The following is a 27,488-nucleotide window of genomic DNA, read 5'->3' as shown; positions in this document are numbered from 1 at the left end:
AGGCAGCACCGATCACGGCATTTCACTTGTTTGTTTATTTTTTAAAACTTTATTGTCACATGTCAGAATTGATCAGCCAATCACAGCGATCACCGACACTGGGGTGGTATAGACCCCCGGGGTGACATGCGGGGATGGCCTGCTGATCTTAACTTTAAAGCACAGCTTTGAGGAACGCAGCTCCAGCTGTGCCGTATATATGGTGCATGTCGGGAAGGGGTTATAGGGAATCTGTTGGCAGATTTTTGCTAAATAATCTGACAGCAGCAGGATGTAGGAGAAAAAAACCTAATTCCAGCGATATACTACTTAGCTTACTGGATGCAGCAGTGTGGTTGGACTAGGAATCATGTGGCCAGTTGTCCTGTAGTGAAAATCTCCTGCTGATAAAACACTGATTGTATTCAAACAGCAAAACACATCACTGTAATCAGGCTCCCCTACATCAGGGTGATCTTAGATTACATAGCAAAAAGTTGCTGACAGATTCCCTTTAAGCCTCCACTTGCATATCCCTGTTTATTAGAAGCATGCCCACCAGAGCACACAAGAAATAACCGTGAAGTGATAACAGACAAGAATCAGAAATAATTCAGCAGCAATACTCAGCCTTTTAGACATGGTTGAAAAATGACAGGATTATAAATATTTCAAGTAGAATAATGTTCTTCCTTCATTTTAAGAACAAATTGTAAATCAGACACCCTAGGTTTGACCTCTGCCCCGCACACATATTTACATGCAGCCGTCTTGTTCCCAGCTCCAGTATTTGTCAAGTAAATGACAATGAAGAGACATATTCCAGCTGCACGCTTACCAAGAGGGACCCTCCAAGTCCTCGGACTTTTACTCTGAGCACTACAATGAGCTTACACTATGTGCATACTTCGCTGCTATTTGTTACTTATTTCTAGCCTAAAACTCAATGGTATTCTGCTTTATGACATAGATGTATTTTTTCATACAGAGATCCTCAAGTAATGCATGCCCCAAATACAACTAACGCGCTTTAGTTTTCTTAGAACCTGTGTACTCCCAAATATCTTCCACAAATCCTAAAGTGCAAGAGACTATAAAGGGGAGGAAATGTTGGAGGCAGTCAGTTGATATAGCCTTGGCAATACTAAAATGGCTTCCATCATTTGGCAGGAGGGGCTTGTTTCTGCTAATAATGCTTCCACTCAAGTCTGAATCATCATTGTGGTTTGGTACTCATGGAGACGTTCGAAAAGCTTAAACCGCATTCATTCTTCACCTTCGTGTGATCGTATGTTTGAACCTTCGGCAGCTCGGACTCTGAACCACCATTTTCCTCATTTATTGCAAGGCATCTCCTTGGTCTGTAGGAGTTGTAATTGTCACAGCCCTATCAGGTGAGCGTACCTAAAATATTTGACACCACTTGGTTATCAGATAAGAATATTTGCACTTTTTGTCTCTCCAGTTTTACAATTTGATTTGCTGTATTATCCAAACACCATTAGATGTCTCCATTAAAAAAACCATGCTCCGCGTTTTTCAATGGATTTCTCTAGTCTCCAGTTCTGCAATTAGGACCAAAGTGATGTAGTCTAGAAGACCATACTGGACAAGGCAGAAGCTATTAATAAAGGAGAATAATAGTGATTTGCTAATAAGTGGTTTATATTGATGTTTACAGCATATTTTTGAAATTCATTATAAATTGCAAATCCATTCAAAGGGAACCTGCCATTGGCAACAGAAGCACAATGCACATGTGTCCACTGCTGCTGACCTGGAGTCCTGGAATCCTTTCCAGTAGTTTATATGGAATGTTCTTACCTAGTGCCGAAAAGGCCTGTCTCTTGTAGACTAAAGGGGTATTCTCAAGTTTGTAAGTAATGTGACACCCCAGGTATCCGGTTGTCACAGTGGTATTGCCTGCCTCTCGGGGAGGGTGATGCCATGCCTGGAAGCGAGAAGGATCCCCTTAACAGGTAACACTTACATGCAACACTTTTCTGACTCCAGGCCAGAAGGGGGAGCTCTGGACCCGGTTCCAGGGTAGCCTCCCTACAGATATTCTGGCTGGAGGAGGAGTTAGGGGAGATTGTAGGAGACAGTGAGGGGAGAAGGAGTAAAAGAGGAGAAAGAAACTGGAGTGGAGCTGCGAGTGGGCTCCCTCCAGGTTTGAGTGCCAGAAACTGGATGTCAGGAGTCCGAGGTTGTGCCGGAACTGTTTGCGCAACAGCAGAAACCGGTGGGCAGGAGATTCCAAGTCTCCTGTCCACAATTACACCCAAAGGCACAGCAGCAGATTAGAGCCCGGAGTAACCACGTGAGAGGGACACCTGTAAAAAGGCTCGAGTTGCCTGCCATGTGGATAGAATCCCACCTGAGGGACGGATTGAGAGGACCTTGTATGAAGCCTAAGGCGGCAAGGGACATAGAATTCAGCACAGAAAGGAAGGCTTCCAACCCCACCTGGCTAGGGAGATTCCAAATTGCTTCCAGGCTGCCCGGATGCCAAAGACCACCTGTAATCTGTGGACCTGAACGTCATCAGTTAAAGGTAAAGAGACTGCAACCCTGTGTCCTCCAATTCTTTCCTGCACTTCGCCACCTATCATCCTTACCAACTGCATCGGGAGCTCTGGGACTAAGCTCTACCTGTGGGGAGCTATACCAACTCTGCTGCAATACCATCATCCCCAGAGGACCCCTTTAAGCAGTGTTGGCCATCCCTGGCCGAGTACCACAGGTGTCGTCACGAACATTACTCTTCAGACTTTATTTCTCATTAGACTTTAATCCCCTCTTATTGGATGCCCAGGGTCACGGACTTGGTCACTGCCACTGTGAAATTCCTTTAAGAACTGGCCCGGTAACAAGTACGCCACAGTCTTAGCGGGCACTCCAGTAACACCCTATCCAGAAAATAGGCAATAACTTTCCGATTGCTGTGCCCCCAATGATTCCGACATGTCAGCTTCTGAAGAGCCTTGTGTGAATGGAGCGATGGTCGATCATGATCACTGCTGCTCCATTCATTATTTGGTAGAACGTCAAGCACTGTGGCCCATCTTTGGCATTCACATAAGAATAAATACAGCGTTAAGGCATATGAATGATTGTCCAACGCTCCATTCACTCTTCAGAGTCAGAGTTCTCAGGAACAACGGGGGTCCCAGTGGTGAGACACACAGCAATACTGATAATGCAGGTATAGGGGTTGGGGGAATTCACAGATCTGGGATAACTTCCAATCTTGACAATATCCATTTAAGATATTAGACAGAATATACCTGGGACGCTGCATAAAAATAATTTAAGAATCTATTGAGTGACAACTCAGTCTAGCCCGATGTATTGACAGAATGTCCTTAAGTTCGTCTCCGATTCTTGTAGATGATGTAAGCCCCTTACCAACCGGTCATTTTCCCCATTCCTATAGCCGGCAGTTTACACCCTGTTTATATGCTGTTGCATAGGGAACAGCCTGCAGAATTCATGTGACTTTTCAGAGCCTATGGTTTGGCCACAGCTTCCTATGTTACTACCTGAGCAAAACATCATTTTACATATACTTACAAAAGTGACCGTGTGCAAACAGAACATTCTACAACTGACATGGCAGAGCGAGAGCTGGACTACTCTTAGGAAATGCAAGATATTCTATTTAGGTATAAAGAAGAATGTTACAAAATGGGCCAGAGAGCGGCTGAAATGATTTCATTTGCCCACAGCAGCGGTCCCCAACCTGTAGCTTGCGGTCCCATGATGTGTGGCTCCCTCCCGGCTGTCTGACTTATGAAGAGCAGGTCTCAAGATGATGACTTTTCTGTGTAACCTTGCACAGAAGAGCAGATCTGGGTGCGCATACACCGGCCATGGGGGTGGAGAGATAAATATGGTAAGATAGAGATAGGATGATACGGCAAGATGTAGGGAGTGCTTTAAGCTGGATACGGTAGTATAGTGGGAGTGCTTGGTGAAAGAATACCGAATGGGGTAAGAAATTGGATGCAGGAGCGTATCATATCAATGATCTTTATTAGAATAATTCATAAAAACATAACAAATAAAAAGTAAAACATTGTTATTTACAATGCGGGAAAAAAGTGACGCCAAAGTACAGCGTCCATCCAGGGGAGCACAAAGTCCACGGGATGAAAAAGAGCATGCAATGGAGAGAAACCGGGGAAGACAAAGAAGGCTGTAAGTACTAAACAGTTATATTCCCAAAGTGGATGCCTGGTAATGCAAAACAATTGATAACAAGTTATATATGTATAGATCCTGTCGGGCAGTATAAAGTACTTGTGCACCTGAATAATCAAGATAAATTAATTAGTATATTACAAGAAGTATAAAGTGCCGAGTATACATAGAGCCCAGTCCATGAAATATACACAAACCATACAATCAATAAGTATTGGTAACTATAGCAGCCAACGTATATAGGGATCCCAAGTTTCTAGTATGATAGAAAAATATTAATCCCAGTGACCAACCTGATGGATGTGGATGGAAGTACTTACAATTGCTAATTTTGCCTTTTTAACCAGCTGATTCTTCTCTTTTCCATTAGGTGTAGGACATCACGTGGTTAAAAACTGACTAGCTGAATCCTTCTAAGCTCTATGTAAAACAGAAGGTCAATTTTCCCTGTATGAGTCATGAGTCACTACAAAAAAAAATCAATGGCAGGAGTTGAGGAGAGGAATGATTTCTGCAGGGACAAGAGACTTCTTGTTTCTACATAGAGCAGAAAAAAGAGAAGAATTAGCGGAATAAAATGGCAAAATGAGCAAATGTAATTACACAGTGCTATATAATATGATTGCAATATATTATTATATATACACAGTGTATTATAAGATGACGATTGCAATATATTAAGAGGATAAAAATGCTGATGGGAGGAGGAGGGCTTCTTTAAGAAAGGTTGGGAACCACTGATCGACTGGAGTTTGTTTTAAAGTGAAGAAGTCTTTAATATTTGATATAATTCTGAAGAAAAGCCCCTGATTCTGTATACAGCTGCAGAGCACAATTTACAATTACAATCAATAGTGATCTCTGAGTAGTGTTCTTTTACCTTTCTTTATAACATTTCAGCTGGAATACTACACAGATTAAGATGATGAAAAAAAAGCATTTATGAGAACTAATATCACTTAAATGAAAGAATCATGTTTCCACGATTAGAAGCCGAAAGTTGTCCTCCTACAGCCTCCTAATCTAACCCTAGCAAGGGGGAATTTAACAGCCCCCACAGCTCAGGCACTAACAACTTTCAGTAAAACAGAACCATGTGGAAGTATCTGATGCCCCAACGTGACCTCTTCCCGGCAATGCATCTAACAATGCCTGGGGAATTCTAAATATCAGGTGGCTGGCCATTCACAATGCCCGCCGTGACACAACAGTCGATCATCAGGACTGGGAAATAGAGAAGACGAAGGCTACACACAGAATTCTTAGACCCTATGCCTCAATGGAAGCAAAGCTATACACCAGGTGGGTTCTGCAGAGCTGGGAGACTCATTTTAACGGATCTGTTTAATAATGAGCGGACCTTAATGGGTTCTCATATAAGTGGATTATTCACAGGGTTACAGCAGACAAAGACGCACTGATTCGCGGCTCCAGTTCCTGACTAGCCGACCCGACCGATGGCAGCGGGCACATGCAAATGAATATTCTAATTACCGAGAGCGACTCATAAACAGATCGCTTCTGTAATTTGTTGTGGAAAACATGGTCCTTCTCAAAGTGCAGATTCATCCCTAGCAAAAGGACTAGTTTCACAGCAACTGAAAACCGCTTCGATTTCACAAGGATCTTTGTATATAATGAGCAGATATTTGTTTCAACAAGTCAAAATTTGGATTCCACAGAAGCCACAAACGTAATGTGATAACATTCAGATATGTTACTGTATGCATAAGCCAATCTATGGAAGATCTATTGCTAGTTCTTGCTTTCAAGAACATTGTGTTAGATTGTCTTGGCTGGGTGTTAGGTCAACAAAGAAAGCAATGTAGACACAACAGCTTACAATTTATTTAGATGGCGGAGAAAGCATATCATTTTCACTTACCGTATATACTCAAGTATAAGCCGACCCCCCTAATTTTGCCACAAAAAACTGGGAAAACTTATTGACTCTAGTATAAGCCTAGGGTGGGAAATGCAGCAGCTACAGGTAAATTTAAAAAATAAAAATAGATACCAATAAAAGAAATTGATTGAGACATCAGTCGGTTAAGTGTTTTTGAATATCCATATTGAATCAGGAGCCCCATATAATGCTCCATAAAGCTCATGATGGGACCCATAAGATGCTCCATACAAAATACGCCCCATATAATGCTCCATATAATGCTGCACAAAGGTTAATAATGGCCCTATAAGATGCTCCATAGAAACATTTGCCCCATACAATGCTGCATAAAGGTTGATGGCCCAATAAGATGCTACATACATTATGGCCCCATAAGATGCTCCACACATTATGGCCCCATGAGATGCTCCATACATTATGGCCCCATAGGATGCTCCATACATTATGGCCCCATAGGATGCTCCATACATTATGGCCCCATAGGATGCTCCATACATTATAGCCCCATAAGATGCTCAAAACATTATTCCCCATAAGATGCTCCACACATTATGGCCCCATGAGATGCTCCATACATTGTGGCTCCATACCTTGTGGCTCCATACCTTGTGGCTCCATACCTTGTGGCTCCATACATTGTGGCTCCATACATTGTGGCCCCATACATTGTGTCTCCATACATTGTGGCCCCATAAGATGCTCCACACATTTGCCCCATTTGCTGTTGCTGCGATTAAAATAAAAAAACTTGCGATAGTCACCTTCCACATTCCACCGCTGCGTGCTGCTCTGTCTTCCATCCTCTGCACTGACTGTTCAGGCAGAAGGCGGCGCACACACTAATCGCGTCATTGCATCCTCTGACCTGAACAGTCACAGCCAGAGGACGGAAGACAGAGCGGCCCGCAGTGGTGGAACGAGGAAGGTGACTATCGCGCAATGCTCACCTCCCCCGATATACTCACCTGCTCCCGGCGCGGTCCCTGGCAGCGTCTCACTGTCAGATGGTCTCCGGGATCCGGCGGCATCTTCCTGTGTTCAGCGGTCACGTACCGCTCATTACAGTAATGAATATGCGTGCATATTCATTACTTTAATGAGCGGTACCACGTGACCGCTGAACACTGGAAGAGCTGCCCGGAGACCATCGGACATGCAGGGACCGCACCAGGAGCAGGTGAGTATGTGACAGCTGCCGCTCCCCCTCACCCGCCGACCCTGACTCGAGTATAAGCCTAGAGGGTCACTTTCAGCCCAAATAAGTGGGCTGAAAATCTCGGCTTATACTCGAGTATAAAAGGTATTCCCTTCTTTTGCTTACATCTATTGGTATAAAGGATCATTCATACGTCAAGGATTTTCTCATACAATTAAATCTTTTTTTTTTTTTAACAGAGTTTGGATATTTTATCAGGTTTTAGAGTCAGAAACAAACTTTCTCCATTTTTTACTATCTAGCAGTCAATGAAAAGCAGACTGCATACAGATTGCATCAGAGAGCTGTCTGAGTCTGTCACAAACCCAAAGACTTGCATTGCAAATTTTTATCCGACATGAGAATTTCAGAATATATAACTGTACAATGCATAACATACATCGGATGTACTGCGCGAGCTGTGCCTGAGGGAGACAAATCTTTGTAAACTTGTTTGCTTGCTGTTGTTAGGCAAGTGTTGCCTTTGAGTCTTAAAGGGTAGATGTGCAATCCAGTTCTTAGTTTTCCTGCACCGTTCCATCATATCTAGAAACAGTCTATCTTCAAATTACATTGCTGGACAATTGTCTTCTTTAGTCTTGCAGAAAACTGTGCACATAAGGTGATCTTGGTTGTAATCTCAGATATAGTTATTGTAGTCAGGACCTACGCTGGGCTCTAACTTTTTTTTCGGGCATGCGCAGTTTGCACTGCCCTTCGAACTTCCAGTGCAGGCGCTGGGGACGTTCAGGAAGGAAACGGAGGTGGCGCTGGCGCACGGAGGCCCTGAGTGACGGATGGGAGGTGTTTGTGTCAGGGGGGAAAAGACATGCCCCACCTGACAAATTCAGGTATGAGGGGCACATTATAAAAGCGATTTTTTCAGCGTTTGCAGGGACCCGAACTAAAAGAGCCACCTTGACTGAATGCAGCATTAGTGCTGCACAAGATGGCTCTTTCAGTTACAAACGCCTGGGGGGTGACAGGTTCCCTTTAACAAGTCAGTTAACTCTCTAAGCTTTGAATAGTCCTTGTTCGCTATTCTAGGAAAGTCTTCTATTTTCTTAAACAAGGCACTTTCTATAACCTCTACTGTGCCATAGCATTCTTCAAGTCTATCCCAAATTCTGAATAATTTATGTTAATGTCTGATTCTCTTAGCGTGCTCAGTGTACTCACTTCCTAGCCACTTTACTAGCAGATCCAGTTCTTCATTACTTTAAAGACCTACAGTATGTCTCTGATGGCATTTTGGAAGAAGGCTCTCCAACACTGAAGTTTTCAGCATGATTGCTTGGTGACCAACTCACATCGAGCAAGGAACTTGGCAAAGTCTATTGTGGCTTGATTGGCGTAGCAACCAGCTGATGGTGCGCTGTCAGAGTACATGTGTGCTGTTCGGTCATAGCTGTTAGATGTCTCTGGTTTAGTCCAACTTGTGTAGTACGTTTCTGAAGCGAAGGGTGTTTTTTTTAAGCTGGAGCAGATTCCAGATCTTCAGTTCTGAAGAAAGACTATTGTAGCCAGTCTCACTTCGAAGAGTATTTTCTTGTTTGCGGCTAGGGGACTGCTAGTTGCCTTTCTGGTGTCAGAATAATCAGATTGGCTTGGCTTGTTGACAAAATGCCTAGTCACTTGGTGTGGGTCGGGGTCATCGTCCGATTTGGAATGATGATGGATGTACAGTTGATCGTGAGGAACTTGCTGTAGACCTCGCATACTGCTGCCTCTTCTGTATTGAATATAAAGATCACTGCACACGTACAGGAAAAATTGCTTGCAAGTGAAAGTTTATTTAAAGTGGTAGTGAGATCGCTTGATCTCACTACCACTTTAAATAAACTTTCACTTGCAAGCAATTTTTCCTGTACGTGTGCAGTGATCTTTATATTCAGTGACTTTGGAGCTATTGGTTCCCTTCACTAGCACCGTCATCTTTACCCCTGTTGAGTGCTAACCATCATATTTTTTGGCCTCTTCTGTATTCACTGACAGGAGATATGGCTGTCTCTAAGCCTTCTGATTCCGCTATGGCAGCTGCTGCTTCTTTTTCAATAGCTAGCTTCTCTAATGACGCTTCTTGGCGCGCCCTTTCTGCTTCTAGGCATATCTCTTTTCTGTATGCATGGATGCTTCTAGGTGTGTTTTTTTCTGCATCCAGGGATGCTTGATTTAGTTTCAGTTGTACAGTGCCTTGCAAAAGTATTCGGCTCCCCGGAACTTTTCAACCTTTTCCCACATAGCATTCTTCAAACATAAAGATACCAAATGTAAATTTTTGTTGAAGAATCAACAACAAGTGGAACAACTGTGAAGTTGAATGAAATTTATTGGATATTTTACATTTTTCAAAAACTGAAAAGTGGGGCGTGCAATATTATTCGGCCCCTTTAACTTAATACTTTGTTGCACCTTTTGCTGCGATTACAGCTGCAAGTCGCTTGGGGTAGGTCTCTATCAGTTTTGTACATCGAGAGACTGAAATTCTTGCCCATTCTTCCTTGGCAAACAGCTCTAGCTCAGTGAGGTTTGATGGAGATCGTTTGTGAACAGCAGTTTTCAGCTCTTTCCACAGATTCTCGATTGGATTGAGGTCTGGACTTTGACTTGGCCATTCTAACACCTGGATGCGTTTATTTGTGAACCATTCCATTGTAGATTTTGCTTTATGTTTGGGATCATTGTCTTGTTGGAAGACAAATCTCCGTCCCAGTCTCAGGTCTTTTGCAGACTCCAACAGGTTTTCTTCAAGAATGTTCCTGTATATGGCTCCATCCATCTTCCCATCAATTTTAACCATCTTCTCTGTCCCTGCTGAAGAAATGCAGGCCCAAACCATGATGCTGCCAATACCATGTTTGACAGTGGGGATGGTGTGTTCAGGGTGATGAGCGGTGTTGCCTTTACACCAAACATATCGTTTGGCATTGTTGCCAAAAAGTTCGATTTTGGTTTATCTGACCAGAGCACCTTCTTCCACATGTTTGGTGTGTCTCCCAGGTGGCTTGTTGCAAACTTTAAGCAACACTTTTTATGGATATCTTTGAGAAATGGCTGTCTTCTTGCCACTCTTCCATAAAGGCCAGATTTGTGCAGTGTACGACTGATTGTTGTCCTATGGACAGACTGTCCCACCTCAGCTGTAGATCTCTGCAGTTCATCCAGAGTGATCATGGGCCTTTTGGCTGCATCTCTAATTAGTCTTCTCCTTGTTTGAAATGAAAGTTTAGAGGGACGGCCGGGTCTTGGTAGATTTGCAGTGGTATGATACTCCTTCCATTTCAATATGATCGCTTGCACAGTGCTCCTTGGGATGTTTAAAGTTTTGGAAATCATTTTGTATCCAAATCCATCTTTAAACTTCTCCACAACAGTATCACGGACCTGCCTGTTATGTTCCTTCCTTGGTCTTCATGATGCTCTCTGTGCTTCAAACAGAACCCTGAGACTATCACAGAGCAGGTGCATTTATACGGAGACTTGATTACACACAGGTGGATTATAATTATCATTAGGCATTTAGGACAACATTGGATCATTCAGAGATCCACAATGAACTTCTGGAGTGAGCTTACTGCACTGAAAGTAAAGGGGCCGAAAAATATTTCAAGCCCCACTTTTAAGTTTTTGAATTTCCCAAAAAATTTTAAATAACCAATAAATTTTGTTCAACTTCACAATTGTGTTCCACTTATTGTTGATTCTTCAACAAAAAATTACATTTGGTATCTTTATGTTTGAAGCATGATATGTGGGAAAAGGTTGAAAAGTTCCAGGGAGCCGAATACTTTCTCAAGGCAAGACACTGTATCTCTTGTTCAGCAAAGGTGATTCATGCTTTTGCTTCATCAGCTTTTGAAGACGCGGATGACGTCTTAAGACATGATGCGACTGTTAGGAGACTGCTGCGATATCCATATGCAGGTTCTACATAGATAATGGCGGGCTCCATATATTACGACAATTCAGTGCAACTGTTAGGAGGCTGCTGTGATATCCGTATGTGGGCTCTATGTGAATAATAGTAGACTCCGTATAGAGTGAACTTCTGAGCTTGTTCTCAGCACTATAGTTCCACTATACTGTCCTCATACACGCTAGCAGGGTGTGTAGTAAGACATGTTGCTAAACCCCATCTTCTTGCAACTTTAATTTTGATAGTAGATTGGGACAGGAAAGGATGAAACTATACTGTAGGATGCAATAATAGGAGTATTTCAGAATATACCTTTGTGTGAGAAAGTGTTTGCCTCTTTCCTGATTTCCTATTCTTTTACATTTTTGTCACACTTAAATGTTTCAGATCACCAAACAAATTTAAATATTAGACAAAGATAACACAAGTAACCACAAAATTCAATTTGTAAATGAATATCTTTATTTCTACGGAAAAAAATTCAAACCTGCAGGGCCCTTTGTAAAAAAAAAACAAAAAACTGTTTGACCCCCTCACCTCCCTTAAAGCCATCTCTGGGAAGCGGAGTTCAAGTTCCCCAGCTATATGCAGGCATGACTAACGCCACACCTGTTCTCAATCAAGAAATCACTTAAATAGGACCTGCCTGAATAAAGTGAAGTACACCAAAGTTTACTCAAAAGCTAGACATCATACCGTGATCCAAGGAAATTCTGGACAATATTAGAAATAAAGTGATTGAAATCTATCAGTCTGGAAAAGGCTATAAAGCCATTTCTAAAGCTTTGGGATTCCAGGGAACCACAGCAAGAGCCAATATCCACAAATGGTGAAAACATGGAACAGTGGTGAACCTTCCCATGAGTGTCCGGCTGACCACAATTACCCCAACAGCGCAGTGGAGACTCAACCAAGAAGTCACAAAAGTCCCCACATCAACATCCAAAGAACTGCGGGCCTCACTTGCCTCAGTTAAGGTTAGTGTTTATGACTCCACCATAAGAAAGGCTGGTCAAAAATGGCCTGCATGGCAAAGTTCCAAGAAAAAAACCACTACTGAGCAACAAGAACATATGATGAATCTTGATGATTCCCAAGACTTTTGGGAGAATACTCTGTGGACTGAGAAGACAAAGTTGAACTTTTTGTAAGGTGTATGCCCTACTACATCTGGCGTAGAAGTAACACAGCATGTCAGAAATGGAACATCATACGAACAGTAAAATATGATGGTGGTAGTGTGCTGGTCTGGGACTGTTTTGTTGCTTCAGGACCTGGAAGAATTGCTGTGGTAAATGGAACCATGAATTCTGCTGTCTACCAAAAAGTCCTGCAGAAGAATGTCCGGCCATCTGTTCATGACCTCAAGCTGAAGCGCACTTGAGCTATGCAACAGGACAATGAGCAAGTCCACCCCTGAATGGCTTAAGAAAAACAAAATTAAGACTTTGGAGTGGCCTAGTCAAAGTCCTGACCTTAATCCGATTGAGATGCTCTGGCATAACCCTAAAAAGGTGGTTCATGCTAGGAAACCCTCCAATGAGGCAGAATTACAACAATTCTGCAAAGATGAGTGGGTCAAAATTCCTCCTGAGCATTGTAAAAGACTCATTGCCAGTTATCGCAAACACTTGATAGCAGTTGTTGCTGCTAAGGGTGGCCCAACCAGTTAATAGGTTTAGGGGGCAATCACACAGTTTCAAACAGGGTTCGGTAGGTTTGGATTTATTTTTCTCCTATTTATAAAGACCTTCATTTAAAAACTGAATTTTGTGATTACTTGTATTCTCTTTATCTGATATTTTAAATTTGTTTAGAGATCTGAAACATTTTAGTGTGACAAATATGCAAATAGGACTCTGCAAATGAATACGTGGATTTCGTCCATGCTGCCCAAATGATGAGATTCCAGAAAGTTATTAAAGTTTGTCAGTGGTTTATTTTGAATAATAATAACTTTCTGGAATCTCATCATTTGGGCAGCACGGATGAAATCCACGTATTCCTTTGCAGAGTTCTGTTTCATGCAGTCGGTGACCGACTTGTGGATCTGCGGCAGCCATTACCTACACATGCTTTGAATACCTAATACCAGGTGAGCAGTATTCTGTCAAATTGCTTACTCTATCTGTGGGATAAGACCCTATTTTGCACTTGTGTCTCCCTTCTTCCTCGCAATACAAACATGCAAATAGGAAATCGGGAAGGGGGCAAACACTTTTTCACACAACTGTATAACTGTACAGTGCATAAGAGACAGACAGTATGACATGAGGTAATTATACAAGTTGACGATTATCTAATAGAGCAAACATACTTGAAACACAGAATTGTACCATAGATCGTGTGCTTGGCAACTATGCTTGGAGCAGGCTGTTTGCAAGGAGCACAAGGTACAAAAAACGAGTGGTAAAGTGGCTTGTCAATCAGAAATGTAGAGGAAAAGATGGCTACTGTCTTTACTGTGACATGAACAAGACCATGATGCAGCAGGACTGTCCCACAATGCTCTAGGAACTTCCCATAATACATAGCAAACTGATAGTGAATACATTAAATCGCCAGCACATGGTGCTGTTACCAATCAATATAAAAATAGGATTCAAATTGCTGAAAATAGACAGTGGCAACTGTGATAGACACAATAGGACTAAACTCCTCTGGTAGCTGAATTCACTCTTTGGACAGAACAGCAACCTTATACATACTAATCTCTTTTTTTCCATTGATCTATGTCTTGCATACAGCAATTTCATCCAATTATGGTATAATTTGCTTATTAAATCATGATGTAGTTTACTTATTGCATTTATGCATCTAGATATATATACATAATCCTCTTTGTCAGTTGCATAGTTAATTCTTGATACATTTTTGTGTATGGTAAGAGGATCACATTGTAATTTGTCCTTGGTATTTTAGATATTTGTGCAAAATAGATGTTTATATGCATTTTTTGCAAGTTACCCATATAACTACCTTTGTGTATGTGGGAGACACTTTGCTCCTTTAAAGGGAATCTGTCAGCGGGATTTAATCTCCCAAACTGTGTATATGTGCATGTGCTGTAAATGTCAATCAACAGCAAAACTTATGGATTAGGAAAAAATCCGAGGATTACAGATTAGAATTATATACTTAGCTTTCAGGATACATATTCAATAGAAAATAGCAATATGATAGCAAAAGCCTTGACAACCAGTAACTCGCTATACAACAGAGACATACTGAATAGACATCTCCGGACAGAGTATCATGAAATCATGGCTTAGAAGTCAGTCGGTGATCTCTCTCCACAAGTCTTGAGCAAGAGGAAAGGTAATGAATGATACACCTGTATGTCCTGAATGCATGTGTTAAGGGTCCAGGTATAAGGAGTATATTCCTAGCACAGTATACATGTATGTGCTGCATACAATTAGATACATAGAATTATACATATGGTTTCTATGTCTGAAATAATGCTAAATATTTACTGTAAAGTAACACTTTTCTAATAGGAGGTTCTTACAACAAAACCTAAAAATATTTAGGAGTTCAGCAAAACTTACAGTCCTCTGTCAGCCCCAATGTGTCCGACAGTCTCAGTCTTAGATTTACCTGGGATCTTGTTAAACATAATATAGTACGTTTTTCTAGTGACCAATATATTTTGCGAATACTAATGCCAAGTCAAAAGTAAGACACAAAATGGATGGGAGATTTCTTGAAAATTCTGTTGGGAAAATTAATGCAGCAGCTTAAAATAATTTCTATAGCAACTTCCTCCTGCCAACAGGATGGTTACTAAGTGGAAACTTTAGCCTCACTAGTTACTTCATCATCCTGGACCTGACGATGATACATTTCTATAGGAATGTTTGATGTAAACTGAAAGTATTCCTCAGTTACAAAGTATACCACAAGTCACATTTCCTTTATTTCTACTGGCATCATCATAAGTCTGAAAAACACATTGATAATAAACTGTATTCTTTATTTTCTGATTTTGACAATATGTGTTATGGCTTAGATGAAGAAAAGATTTGGGTTACAGATTATTCTGTGATGACATCAGCGTTAACCCCTTCACCCCTGGGTCATTTTCCTTTTTTTTAGTTTTTTTGCTCCCTTTCTTGCAAGAGCAATAACTATTTTATTTTTCTGTCAATATGGCCACGTGAGGACTTTTTTTTTTTTTTTGCGGGACGAGTTGTGCTTTTGAACGACACCATTGATTTTACCTGATTTTACCATATTGTGCACCGGAAAATGGGAAAAAATTTCCAAGTGCGGTGAAATTGCAAAACCAGTACAATTCCACAATTGTTTTTTTGGGATTTTTTTTTACCATGTTCACTAAATGCTATCTATAACTGGAGTGCTATTATGATTCTCCAGGTCATACCAAATATGTGTAACTTTTATTATTGTTTTATTTTTAATGGGGCAAAAGGAGGGTAAAGAACTTTTATATTTTTTTTTTAACTTTTTTTTTGCACTTTTTACTTGCTTCAATAGTCTCCTTAGGGGTGTCCTGCAGACCCTGTGTTGACATGACAACCCATCGGCGCCCAGCGATTAAGTGACATGTGCGCCAATAGGCGGAGCAAGTGACCCACATCCGGCACGATCATGTTAAATGCCAAGGTCAGAGATTGCCAGCAACATGTAATACGTTAACAGCAGCAGGTGGATCAGGATTCCACCCGTGGCTGTTAGGAACACATGTCAGCTGATGAAATCAGCTGTCGTGGTAGAAAAGATGCGAGCTCAGCACCGGATGTATGAATTTACTGATGGTGGTTTTGGTGATATATTCAAAATATCCCTTTAAAAAATGTTGCAGCCCTTGGGATTGGTTCACTATGGCAATGTGGCCCTTGGACCAGAAAATGTTGTGCATCCCTATTCTAGAGCAACTTTATAAGTCTTGTAAGGCGACTGAAGCCACCAGAGGTGGACTACAATTGATGTTTTCAAAACTTGACACTAAATATATAATATATATAATGTATAATAATAATAATGTATATAATGTAGAACAGGTATATGTATTACCATACAAAGGTGTGAATATTAGTACTGTTATAAACCTCCTGGCGACGGCCATTTATGTTGGCAACTTTTCTTTCATTCCTGTCTTCCAAAAGTCATAACACTTTTATTTTTGGGTGATCACAGCTGCATGGGGGTTAGTTTCTTTCAAGTGAATTTCATTTTAATGGCACAAATTATACAACTGTCCCATATAATTGATTAAAAAAATAAATCTTTGGCGGAATGGAAAAAAAAAACAGCAATTATACAGCATGATTTCTTGGATTTCGCTTTTTGGGCTCTCTGTGCAGCAAAAATGATATTTTAACTTTATTCTGTGGATCGGTACAGTTATATGGATAAAAGGAAACATATCTAAAATAAACAAAAACAATATATACATATATATATATATATATATATATATATATATATATATATATATATATAGATAGATAGATATATTTTATTGTTCTGTATCATTTAGCCATAATTCAATTACTTCTCAGTGATAGAGTTGTGTAGTGATTTGATTTTTAATAGTAGCGTTTTGGGTTTAATATGTAATTTTAATCAATTTATATTCCATTTTTTGGGAGGAGAGATGATCAAAATACAGTCTGGTGTAGGTGTAGTAATTCTGGAAGCCATGGACACTACCAAACGCTGGGTTTCCTTTTTTTGTGATGCTTTGTTGGCCTTTACTGCAGCTAACTACAGTTGTTGCTTGTTTTTGGGTCTTTCTGCCTTAAGTTTGCTGCTCAATGGTCACTGATGATGGATTAACAAGGCAATAGCCCATGCAGCCCATTAAAGAGCTGTTGACATAATTGTCCAATTGCTTCTACTCCCTTTAAAAAGAGGTAGCTAAATATTAAACAGCTGTAATTCCTAAACCGTTACTCCAATTAGGATTTGAATTCCCTCTAATTAAAGCTCGGAGACTGTACTTTAAGGCCATATTGATTTTATAACTGCATTTTGAATATGTTTTGTAAACAGCTAAACTGCCAAAACTTGTGTCACTGTTCAAATATTTCTGGACCTAACTGTATATCCATGCTCATGAAGAATACTTAGTGGAATTGGGAATAATAGCTGAAATGCAAAGGCATCAGCTATTTTGAATATGCAAAACTCACAGGACAAGCCAATATGGAGGTCTTGCTTGCACCCACATCACACTGTACATTCCTGTACAGCACTCTAATATGGGAGCTGAGTGTAGCAGGACTTTGTGTGCACAGAAGGTGGTGAGCATTTTCCTACATGGATTGATATTGCCCACATCACTTGTACATCCCTACACAGCGCTTTGATGTTGGCAATGAAAGCAGCAGGAGCAGCAGGCCATAGGTTAATGAAACAGGAGCAGCGGAGCCAACCATGCAGATTGTAGTGAAAGCTGCTCTCCACTACACTGCTGAGTGCAGGGCAAAATAAGTTTGCAAGCACTTACAGAGTGAAGTAAGTTTAGATAAGATTGATCAACCTAACCCCTGCTTGGTACCGCCGACATCACCCTGTACATTCCTGTAAAGCGATTCAATGTGGGCATTCTGCTAAAATGGTGAGTGGGTGGTACAACATCATTCGCCATTAACCTCCACTCCCTGGATGCTGAATGTGGGCCAGACTATCCTCTATGGTATATACATTTAGATGTCAAGTTCCCCTCCATTGGCCCATATAGATAAATGTCTTAGTGTGTCATGTGGTTATCCAACCAGATGGTGGCAGTATTTTGGTTACAATCGACACAGGACACATAAGCCATATGTATATACACGTGCTTCTCGCTAAATTGGAATAGCATCAAAAAGGTTAATTTATTTCAGTTCTTTAATATAAAAAATTAAACTTTAAGTGTTTATTTCTGTTTATGTTGATGACTATGGCTTACAGCCAATGAAAACCCAAAAGTCATTATCTCTGTAAATTAGAATAACTAAAAACACCTGCAAAGGCTTCCTAAGCATTAAAAAAAGTCCCTTAGTCTGTTTCAGTAGGCTCCACAATCATGGGGAAGACTGCTGACTTGACAGATGTCCAGAAGGCAGTCATTGACACACACCACAAGGAGGGTAAGCTACAAAAGGTCATTGTTAAAGAAGCTGGCTGTTCACAAAGTGATGTAGCCAAGCATAATAATGGAAAGTTGAATGGAAGGAAAAAGTGTGATAGAAAAAGGTGCACAAGCAACCAGGATAACCGCAGCCTTGAAAGTATTAAGAAAAGGCCATTCAAAAATTTGTGGGAGATTCACAATGAGTCATTGCTTCAAGAGCCACCGCACACAGATGTATCCAGGACATGGGCTACAAGTGTCACATTCCTTGTGTCAAGCCACTCATGACCATTAGACAACGCCAGAAGCCTCTTACCTGGGCCAAGGAGAAAAAGAACTGGACTGTTGCTCAGTGGTCCAAGGTGTTGTTTTCAGATGAAAGTACATTTTGCATTTCATTTGGAAATCAAGGTCCCAGAGTCTGGAGGAAGAGAGGAGAAGCCACAATCCAAGCTGCTGGAGGTTTAGTGTGAAGTTTCCACAGTGATGGTTTGGGGAGCCATGTCATCTGTTGCTGTAGGTCCACTGTGTTTTATCAAGACCAAAGTCAGCACAGCTGTCTACTAGGGAATTTTAGAGCACTTCATGATTACCTCTGCCAACAAGGTTTTTGGAGATGGAAATTTCATTCTCCAGCAGGACTTGGCACCTGTCCACACTGCCAAAAGTACCAATACCTGGTTTAACAACAACAGTATCACTGTGTTGGATTGGCCAGCAAACTCGCCTGACCTTAACCCCATAGAGAATCTATGGGGTAATGTCAAGAGGAAGATGAGACACCAGACCCAACAATGCAGATGACCTGAAGGCTGCTATCAAAGCAACCTGGGCTTCCATAACACCTCAGCAGTGCCACAGGCTGATCTCCTCCATGCTACGCCACATTGATGCAGTAATTGATGCAAAAGGAGCCCTGACCAAGTATTGAGTGCATTTACTAAACATACATTGCCAACATTTCAGATTTTAAAATAATTTTTCAAGCTGGTGTTATAAAGTATTCTAATTTAGTGAGATAATGAATTTTGGGTTTTCATTGCCTGTAAGCCATAATCATCAACATTAACAGAAATAAACACTTGAAATAAATCACTCTATAATCTATAATGACTATATAATATATGAGTTTTAATTTTTGTATTGAAGAACTGAAATAAATTAATTTTGTTATGATATTCTAATTTAGTGAGAAGCACTTGCATATTAGATGGTGTTCCTTGGCCATATATGCAAAAGTGATATTGCTTTAATAAACGTCAAGAACTAAAATCATGTTAAAAAGTTTTTTAAGATAAAAGGTAAATAAATAAATGACCTATAGAAATGGCATGGGGGTGGGATAGGAAATAAATAATATTTTGAATTTTTGCACGCTCAAATAAAAAATACTGTATAAAAAAAATCTTCATTAGAAGCACCAGAGCGGTCTCTTTTTAATGATTCTCTAAGACCAAATGAGTTAAATGTCTGAAGGCTTACTTGCAGCCATATGATGTGTCAGATGAAAATGTATATTACCGAAATGATTCCGGATGCAGAGGGCCCACGCCTGATCCATGACCATGAAATCACTGTTTGCTTACCCATAGGGGCTCATCAGGGGGATCGCGGTTACTGCTGAAGGGTCACTTGGGGGGCATTTACTGATCAGTTCTTTTGTTAGCAGCACATATTTCTATTCATTTTATGCATCATTTAATAACTGCAGTTTGGAAAATCTCTCGCTTTAAATTTCACAAATATAAAACTAATGAAAATATGGGGACAAAGCAAAGCATATACCAAGTCTCGTTACGCAGAATCACACAGGAGATTTTCGTCACATATGCAGCAAATTATATTATTTACTACTGTCTGAATATTTTGTAGATTACAGAGGGCTGATAGTAAGGTCAATTTGTTCTTTTGTGTTTGTGTAGTAGTCACTTTCTGGTTGCACAAAAACGAACATCAGTAGAAAAGACATCCACCTATTAAATGGCCAGATTATCAGATAAAAAAAATAAAAAAAACGGTTGATGTATTTATCAGGTCTTCCTAATTCCTGGCATGTGGTCCAGCTTCTGACACACATAGTGAGAAATGGAAGTAATCTGATCTATATTGCCTGTGACTGTCACAGGGTATTTTCATTTATTATCCAAAAGTTGCTCAACTTCAGATCATAGCTGTATAAAGTGTAGTATAAATTGGTTTTAAATAGTGATGAGCGAGTGTACTCATTGCTCGGGTTTTCCAGAGCACGCTCGGGTGATCTCCGAGTATTTGTGACTGCTCAGAGATTTAGTTTTCATGGCAGCAGCTGAATGATTTACAGCTACAAGCCAGGCTGAGTACATGTGGGGGTTGCCTGGTTGCTAGGGAATCCCCACATGTAATCAAGCAGGCTAGTAGCTGTAAATCATTCAGCTGCGGCGATGATAACTAAATCTCCGAGCACTAAAAAATACTCGGAGACCATCCGAGCGTGCTCGGGAAAACCCGAGCAACAAGTACACTCGCTCATCACTAGTTTTAAAAGCTGGACATACACTTTAAGGCTTAAAGTGAATCTGTCATCAAACAAACAATGCTATGTAAGGCCACGTTCAGTATTTGGTATTTAACATCAGTATTTGTAAGCCAAAATCTCGAGATCTCGTGAGACGAGATCTGAATCTGAGCATGCGCCGCCCCAGGCATTCAAGAAATTCCGGCAGAGCCCTGCCACCCAACAGGTCACCGCAGCCCCACAGAGCACCGCAGTCCTACAGAGCACCGCAGCCCCACAGAGCACCACCACTGCTGCCATCCATCCCACAGAGCATCAACAGGCTACCACCGCCCAACAGGCCACCGCAACCTCACAGAGTACTGCAGCCCCACAGGCCACCGCAGCCCCACAGAGCACCTGTCGCAAAATGCCGGCAGAGCCCCGCCACATCACAGAGCAGCACCTCCGCACCAGCCTGGGATTTCCCGGAGGCCACAGCACCAGCCTGGATCACCGAACAACCCCTGTGACCACTCCTCCGCCTGTGCCGAAACCCCTCCCCGTTAAGCTGAATTCGGACTGTAAGACAGATTGGGGTGCGTCTTATGGTCCAGTGCATCTTATAGTCTGAAAAATACAGTACTTTTTTTCTTGCTGACATCAAGGAAAAATATAAAGAAAAAAACTAAACATGTCAATATTTTTTACATTAATTTAATTCATTACAAAAACAGAAAACCACTAAAAAGATTTTAAAATGTGTTCTCCTTTCCAAGGAGATTAATTTTATATATTGGATATATTTTTTTGAAGGGCGTGGGGCTGAAAACAGAGAATCTGACAGGCATTTTTTTTTCTTTCTTTCATGTATTTTATATACTGTGTCACCCATAAGATCTTAAAAGACCTTTGGGGGGCATTTGAACATATTAATTTGTTTTATTGCTGATTTTTACTGTAACTGGGGCTTGTATTTTAGCCCCATTTACAGGAAGCGATCAGTCCCTGCACAGCAGTGCTGACTGGGCATCCAAAGACCCAGCAGCTCCTTTTCTCATCCCTACACCCAGAAATCACATGATCTCTGGGTGCAGAGGAGGAAGCACAGTAAATAAGTGAGTCCTAATCTCTTCTTAATCTGTAGAACACAGAGCTTGTTCAGTGAAGATGAAGGTAGATATGATAATAAGCCATGTCTGACTACTTCGCAAGGAGCCTGGCTGTATTTGACAGCCGACTCACTGCCCCTATAGCTGCAGCTTCTCTACAATTCTGTGAGGTTTTAGAACATCACTATAAAACAGAATGAGGAGCACCCAGATATTTATAATCTATGGGCGGTCCTGAAGTAATTAAATAGAAAATATAATTAAAAGAAGCTTGGTTACTTTTAAAATCAAAGTAGACAACCCCTATAAGATGGGAACACCCCCCCACCCACCCGTTTAAAAATTGTCTACATAAGAAGGCATGGGAAAAATGTATAACATTTAATAATAATATTTTTTTTATATATACAGGGAGCTAACATTCTATAGCACTTTACTATTAAGAGGGGACATGTAAAGACAATAAAAACAATACAATGCAACACATTTTAAAAGTTACAGGAGGAATGAGGACCCTGCTCGCAGGACTACAGTTTATCTCAATAGCAGTCATGCCATGATATCAGAAAAATAACATTGTGAGCAGCAGCAAATTCATCATACACACGTAAAGTCTGGAAAAAATGGACACAAAATGCATTATGTTGATAGTGTATATGAATACATTCTATGATACAGGGTATATCTCTGATATTTAATTGAAAAGCCTTCCTATTCAACAAATAGGTTAGGCTACGTTCACATTTGCGGTCGGCGCTGCAGCGTCGGGCGCCGCAGCATCGCCGCATGCGTCATGCGCCCCTATATTTAACATGGGGGCGCATGGACATGCGTCGCACTTGCGTCCGGGCGCATTGGACGCAGCAAGTTGCATTTTTGCTGCGTCCAAAATCAATCAAAAAAAGGACGCATGCGGCGCAAAACGCAGCGTTGTGCATGCGTTTTGCTGCGTTTTTGTTTGCGTTGTGCGTTGCGGCGCCGACGCTGCGGCGCACAACGCAAATGTGAACGTAGCCTTAGGACCATCCCGATTGGGTACGTTGGTGTGATGAGACTGTTGGTTACTAAGTACCCTATTATTTATATGCACTACTGCTTTATTTACTTACAGCATATGTTCATTTTGTTTCTGTCTTCGGTTTTGTCTGTTTCATGGCCAGTGTTAACATGCTCCTATTTTGCATGTATACCAACTTATACTCCAGTATAAGTGTTTGGTGTTTAAGTCACCAAATAGAATTGGGCGGACTAAAACAAAACATCCAATCTCAGATAACTGATTACAACTAGATGATCAGGATACAATTAGATTATTTGGCAAGTGAAAAGATACAACACTAAGACAGTGAGACATGGATGAGTTCTATTTTATTACAGTCTGAACAGCACGAAAGCAGCAATTTCTGTAAAATCAAATATCATTAAAATGTGATTCCCTGAGCCATCTTGATGTAATTACCAAAGCTGAGCTGGAAACGCTCCCCTCGATTTATAGGATAGAGGAAGCTTACGTATCTGCACTTCAGGGTCACTCACAGGATTCTGCTATTTATATAAGAGGCGCCCACCATGTCCATCTCATTTAGAAGAGATGTAATACTGTATGCAGTAAAAAAAATTGTTTTTGTAACTATTCTAACATACCAGTTTTGTATCGCGTTTGGCTGAACTTATTGTGTGAGGGTAAGGTCCTACATAGCAGACACCGGGCACCCACATCATGAAAGTCACAGCTGCTATGAAAATGATTATTAAAAATTAAACCGGATGTCCCACGAGCAAAGTTAATAGATCTTGGAATAATAATAAATTCTACAATTCGATGTGTTAAAGAAAATGTTCCTGTGCCGAGATAATCTTATAAATGTGCCCCTGCTGTGTACTGTGTAATAGCCGTGTCTGACCATGAAGAGCTGCTCCAGTTCACAGTCAGCTCACACCACAGCTCCTGGCCAGGAGGGGAAGCATAAGTCACTTATGGTAAGTGAGCATGAGGGTGAAATAGCAGGGGCTCATAGCTGCTACTTCTCAGGTAACACATTTCCCTGCCTGTTTTATCACAGGGGTGAGTGTTTCAGCTACATCTCAAGCCCTCTGAGCTCATCATAAATTAAGTCAATAAGCTCCAGCTGCGGCTTAGCTTCTCTCTCCTCACCCCTCCATTCTCTACAGAGTATAATGGGCTAATATCAATAACTAAACAAAAAAAAAACCAAACTGGAGTATGTAAGTAAGTTGGTATACAAACAAAATAGGAACATGTTCATACAAGCCATTAAACAGACAAACCCAAGACAGAGAAAAAAATGAGAATATATCCTGCTGCAAATAAATAAGTAAAAGCGATAGTGCATATAAATAATGCAGGGTACTTAATAAACAACGTTTTTGATTTAAAAAATGCATAAAAGCCGCCATCCCACCAGCATCAAGGTGTAAATCGGGATGGTCCTAACGTCTAGTATAAAAACCTAACCCTGCATCATAGTGACGTCAATGTGAATAAGGGCTGAGCAGGACCGGGTTCTCAACATGGACACGCAGCAAATGGGAAGCCATATAAATGTAATGTCCAGCTCAAAGGAAGGGAGGCTGCACCCTTACCTGCACTAAATGCAGAGACCTGAAACTAAACAGAAAAAATATACACTAGAGGGTAGGACCATCCTGATTTGGGTACACCTTAACGCTAGTGGGATAGTTTTACGCTTTTTTAATACCACAATAAGCCTGCAGTCCGTATTGTCTGAGCAAGATGGATTTCAGCTCTTTATTTTCATAGTGGGTGGTGAGTTCAGGAGGCACGGGAGAAGGGAAGAGATGAGTGCCTTATAAGTGGAGAAGGAGGCAGATTTCTCTGATAATATTTCTTACAAAGTTTCTTATATTCACTTGTTCTATTGATTTATGCAATGTTTGTTGAAAGTAGAGTTCCCATTTAAGTGGTTGGTCACTTCATGTTTACTGTAGCGGATGTATTGGGGTGATGATTGTCGTAACATTACTAATATATAAGTATTGAAAATTCCACTCCAATACTTGTTAATGCTGTCCTCCTCACAAACTGGGCCAACACTCTTTACTGGAGATTGGAGGAACATAAGACCAGACCTGTCCATTAGAATCCTTCAAGTGAAAAACAATTCACAGAGAGAAGTTGTTGTTTTGTTTTTTTTTTGAAGGAGGCTGAAAACAGCCTTCCCATGTGGTATTCCTATGTGTGAACATAAAACCAAGTACGGTAGGTGTCTTGACATGGATATCTATTAGTTTCAGACTCTGCTTCAATTATTCATAGGCCTTTTCTGTTATCCTGTTCCCCAACCTATCCCCCACGTCTCTTCTATTTCCCCCCGTGTCTGACTCTAGTACTTGTTGTCACTATTGGCTTTGATGATTAGCTATACAGTACTTGATGTACCATTTGGTGTGTTACTTAAGATATTTGCATGTGATTGCTCCATAATGGACTTGGGATCTGCCATTACCAATAGTTTTTTGGCTTTGGCCACCACATTTTCTGTGTCTCTATATCCTTTTCAATTATGCATCCCGGTGAAATGTCACTGGATGCATTGCTGATAAAATTTGACGAGCAGATGATTTCCTTCAAAACTTTATTTGAAAAGATTTACAAAGTCAACGCGTTTTGAGGTCAACACAGGACCTCTTCATCAGGACAAAATCCTCAGGCACTGCTATATAAGCATCCAGAATAATTAGTGTTCTCCTCCCTGAACGAGTCTAAAACCTTCACTTGTTAGACTAATTTACGTGTAGTCAACCTGACTGATCTATGCCTACTAATGACGGGCAAACGTAGTCTTGTGCTCGTATATTAGACAACTCAACACTCGTGGGGATTGCCTGTTTGTTATGGAATCCCCCATGTGCTCAGGATGTCTAACATCTGCAAATCATGCAGCCACGGGGATGGGAACATAATGTACGAGCACGCCCAAGATAGTCAGATAACACCTGAGAATGCTCGGTCAAGACGTTATCAGAGCACATTCGCCCATCATTACAACCTGCACAATTAAAATTGTTATACAAAAAATAATACTCAACAGGGTTACTTAAAAGTGGATGTTCAACTACTAAAAGTAGATGTTCAGCATGTCCAAAATAATACATGATACAGTATTACTAATTATAATTAAAGTGGTTCAGACTATCACATTTTCAATACGTCTGCACAGCCATCCTTGACGCAATGCACAGAGTGAAGGCGCTATCTGACCATCATGGTGGTAAGGGCAGAGGAGTAAGACTGTATAAAGAATCAGACAATTTTCCAAGTGTCTTAGAAATATTTTTGCCTTGGATTGTAACAAGTAGCCATACAGCAGTTTACTGTGTTTGCTTTCATTGGGGATTAAGAAAATGTGAATTTAGACATTTGTAAAGAGAAGGGAAACATGGCCGAGCATTGGTACTACAAAGAATGCCAGTCATATCCTCAATAATTACAGCTCTATGCTAACGCCAGAAAAGAGAACGGGAAGGAAGCTAGTCATACACTGCTCAAAATGTTCCTTGTGGCCTAGAAAACAGATTTCTGTCACTCAAGTAAAATACTTGTAAGAACATCATGTTTGTGGTAATCTCTTAATCACTGCCGAACAAATTAACTATTACGCTGTTTGGCAGCTCGGTGACACGATCTCCACATGAATCAATGAACAGAAAGTGTCAGGAGAGGGGAGAAACAAACAGTAGCTACATCCACGGTAAAAGTATATCACTTGTATGGGTACACTGGTTTATTTGTCAAGAATTTGGGGGATTTTATGTGAGACACTAGACACCAAGGCCTTTGGAGAACCATACTGAAATACATTTAATTGCCCTAGGGACTATTCTTCTATAGGACTCTGTTCCTGAGCAATGTTGGTGGTGAGGTTTGGAGCTCAATTAGCAGATGAAATAATAATAAGACTTTATTTTGCTTGCATGTACATATACAACAACTTGTACAGACTCACGGTATAATATGCAGTTGAATGACTTTCAATATTTGGATTACGATCGCTGTATTTGCAATATTCGCCAAACATAGCCGAACGCCATGAGCGAATACGTTCGGAAACCATCGTCAAACATCAATTCGGCACAACTATGGTACGAATATGGCAAATTTGGATTTGGCGCTCATTTTCCGAACATATTCGCTCATCTCTACTTATGATGAAGTATCCCGCTATTCAGACTTGTGGTTCTCTAAGTGTTATATAGCCCGGCATTGAGAAGGATCGCAGAACAATGATAATGAAGGTAGCTTTATATTCCACACACTTAGCCTCAAAATGACGAAGACATAATGAGCAATTCTGATTGTATTATTGGAATCTTGATTTGTGACAACTTTTTAAATTGTGATAGTTGTTTGTAAATTATAGGGAACCTGTTAGAAGCTTTGATCCCCACAGTAATAACGTTTCTGCCACTTATTAGGACCACCAGACAGATATTAATAAACCCCATGGGTAAAAAAGCAGAGAATGGACGCATATGTCAGAGATCATCCTGTCATTGATGCCCCGACAGCCTCATTTAGATAAAGATTCAAGGCTGAACCATTTGTGGCCATGAAGATAATGATGGAGCTTGT

The 27,488-nt window shown here is 40.8% G+C and overlaps 1 protein-coding gene across 2 annotated transcripts in view; it reads right to left on the bottom strand.

Moving 5' to 3' along the window:
* The window catches only part of SCFD2 (sec1 family domain containing 2), a 654,831-nt gene that overhangs the window by 289,709 nt on the left and 337,634 nt on the right, over positions 1 to 27,488 (bottom strand). The gene's annotated exons all lie outside the window — the stretch shown is intronic.

Source organism: Ranitomeya variabilis, chromosome 1 (assembly GCF_051348905.1).
Source record: "Ranitomeya variabilis isolate aRanVar5 chromosome 1, aRanVar5.hap1, whole genome shotgun sequence".
In the NCBI taxonomy this organism is placed as follows: domain Eukaryota; kingdom Metazoa; phylum Chordata; class Amphibia; order Anura; family Dendrobatidae; genus Ranitomeya; species Ranitomeya variabilis.
The sequence above is the reverse complement of the archived record's forward strand: the minus strand, read 5'-3'. Positions and strand labels throughout refer to the sequence as shown.